Source organism: Octopus bimaculoides, chromosome 1 (genome assembly GCF_001194135.2).
Source record: "Octopus bimaculoides isolate UCB-OBI-ISO-001 chromosome 1, ASM119413v2, whole genome shotgun sequence".
Classification (NCBI taxonomy): domain Eukaryota; kingdom Metazoa; phylum Mollusca; class Cephalopoda; order Octopoda; family Octopodidae; genus Octopus; species Octopus bimaculoides.
The window spans coordinates 68,372,078-68,375,248 of record NC_068981.1 but is presented as its reverse complement, the minus strand read 5'-3'; the positions used below and the strand labels follow the sequence as shown (position 1 = coordinate 68,375,248).

Genomic DNA, 3,171 nt, shown 5'->3' with positions numbered 1-3,171 from the left:
ATATATATATATATATATATATATATATATACATACAAATATGAATAATAACGTAGATGTGCGTGTTACATATTTCCTGTACATTGCAGAAACATTGTCTCAGCAACATATACATGAATATATTCATGAATGTATATACGTGTATGTGCCTGTACATGTGTGTATTTGGGTGACATTATGTCAATGATGTTTTCGAATGTCTAGAAAATAAATACTTTATAAAATGCTATCTATTTCCGACGGAAATGTAAAAGAGATTTACTGGAATTCTTTTTCTACATGTTTTCTTGTTTCTTTTGTTTTTTGTTTTGTTTTTTTCCTTAATGAAATATTCGATATTTACTGTCTGAAGGTTTCTTGCGGTGAATGCTAAACTTACCGAATGGGTAATCTTACAGAAACGCAAATTCATACAATATAGCATGCACTTTTTATACGACTTATTTTCCCTTGCTTAAGCTACATATGGATATCGATCATTATCTATTTTTTTTTTATCTTAAAATGTTCAATATTTCACTTTTTTTTATTATTGAAAAGTAGTATTTTCAATTTAGAAACCAGAAGAAGCGATGAAGTGAATGAGTATGTAAACCGAATTTATTTTCATATTTTGTTGTATGGAAACAGCAGGAGTTTACATTAAAAGTTAGACCACATCATATTTGAAATGTAGGGCGATAAAGTCGCATTCTGAATTAAGTGTGTGAATCTATTTCAACCTATATATATTTTTCCGATATTGCTTTATGATTTAAATATATATCAACCTGAATTTCAAAAGTTCTGTTGCATGTACTCTGTAACAAACTAATTTTAACGATGAAATCGTCAAGAGGTCGAATATTTCTCTCAACATCGCTCCTAGAAGCTACTATATCAAAATGTAAAAGTGTGTCCGATTAGGGAGTCATAATAAGAGATTTGTTTGCAATTGTACTGAAAGAAACGATTCTCATTTTCTTATGCTACTATATCGAAATATGTTTGACTAAATATATTGCCAAGTCATTTTAATGCACGCAAGGTCAACATTTCACTAAAAATTCTCGCTGAAACTTGCTTAACATGCAGCTGCCAATAAACTGACGAGGAAAGGGGGTATCATCGGATTAATATTTCTGTTACATCACTTTATTTGACACTAAATATTCAGCAAAGTTCCTTGGATATATCAATACTTATAAGATTTGTCATCCTATTGAGAATTAACAGAAATATCAGCGCGTCGGAAGAATCCATTGCAATACATGGCATGACTTCCTATGTTCGGACTTTAAATGTCACTGTATCCCGTTTTACCTTCTATTTGTTCGATGTTCATATATAAGTACAAGTAAAGTGGAAGCGTTTCTTTCCTCCACATTTCTCTCTGTCTCCTCCTCTCTTTCTGTCTCTTCATGTCCTTTTCCTTTAACCGACTACTTTCCAGGGACTAGCATTAGAGTGTTGGTATCGCGTCCCTGATAAATCGTGTACGTTCACCGTTAGAACAGGTATAAAAGGTAATACATCTTATTTCTAAGGAATATTCCTCCCTTAAGCAAGGCAAATCTAGTAGAGTTAATAACTGAGAGTCAGCAGTTAGGTTATCTTATATTCTTTTCTACTCTAGGCACAAGGCCCTGGAATTTTCAGGGGATGGGGGCAAGTCGATAGAATCGATCCCAGTATGCAGTTGGCACTTAATTTATCGACCCCGAAAGGATGAAGAGCAAAGTCGACCTCGGCGGAATTTGAACTCAGATCGTAAAGACAGACGAAATATCGCTAAGCATTTCGCCCGGAATTCTAAAGTTTCTGGCAGCTCGGCGCTTTACATTATCCACCATTAAATTCGGCTAAACTTCTAAAATAAAGGACGGATGATTTTTTATTAATATCCTTACTTTCAATAAATTTTAAAACTGTAAATCAACAACGGTTAGGGTTCTTACGTATGCCAGGCATTAATAATTGGTGATAACAAAGAAATCAATATAATCGTATGCAGTTTGAGCAATTCTGCCCCAGAAATATTGCAATCTGTCTTCCCTCATAAAGTGATTTTACAGCATATGAACTTGGTATCCATGCCTAATAATGTAAAACTTGCAGGAGTAGTTACCCTCATTTGTGCTCTAAAGGATATACTGACATAGATGCACGTACTATGAATAATCGCAATCCCAGGCCGTACCTTGTATCTCATAAATTCACATTTAGTTTCATGAAAAATGCTTTAGCTCTAGACAATACACAGGACAGTGTAAAAGCCGGTGAATCAGCACCAGTGCGTATATTGAACCAAAGTTTCTCTTTCAATAAAATATATTGCAATATTCTAAAAGCAAGGTGATAAAAAATCAAAAATAAGGAAAACGGATTTTAAAGATGATTGCAGTACGCACGTTTCATGCTACTCCATTTATTTAAAATAATTCATAATAGTTTTCTGAGCCAAATATATATAATATTCTTAAACTTTACACCTTATCTATAGCCTTTGAATTCAAAATTGACACTACTTCAGGGTTTTGTATAAACTAATTACATTTTTATTATTTTTAACAATGTTATTATTAACATACTTCTTATTATTAACATATTAATTAAGCTAATATTGATATCTATAAATTTCCCATACTTAGAATATGTAAAACAATACTGATGCTTTATTCAGACTAAAGGTGAAGCCCTGTTGACCTAAATGCTTAAGGTTTAATTCCCCAACATTATGATAGTAGTAAAAAAAATTCAACCTAAAATAGTGTTGCCACTCTGACCAGAGAAACCTTTAGAACCATATCCATGTATAAAGCTTACACCTTCCCTTTCCTTAGAAGTGATTGGCCCTTATACTATAACCACTAGATAAGAGACAATAAAATCAGTGACGGTTAGAATTCTACCTAGAACTAATTACTAGCCTGCTAGCCTTGGTTATGTCAAGATGGATTTTTATGTATTCTTCTTCCTACTTGGATTTTTAAATGTTGCCACAATTATAATATGTCTATTCTACTGTAATTTTCTACATTCTTGTGCAGCTGAAGATTACTCTACATATTGCATTTAATGTAATGGTCGCATTACTTAAATAAATGGAGTAGCATGAAACGTGCGTACTGCAATCATCTTTGAAATCCGTGTTGCTTATTTTGATTTATATATATATATATATATATATAT

At 32.5% G+C, this 3,171-nt stretch overlaps 1 protein-coding gene across 1 annotated transcript in view; it reads left to right on the top strand.

Annotated features, from left to right (window-relative positions):
- The window catches only part of LOC106873299 (neuronal acetylcholine receptor subunit alpha-10), a 1,066,434-nt gene that overhangs the window by 209,517 nt on the left and 853,746 nt on the right, over positions 1-3,171 (top strand). The gene's annotated exons all lie outside the window — the stretch shown is intronic.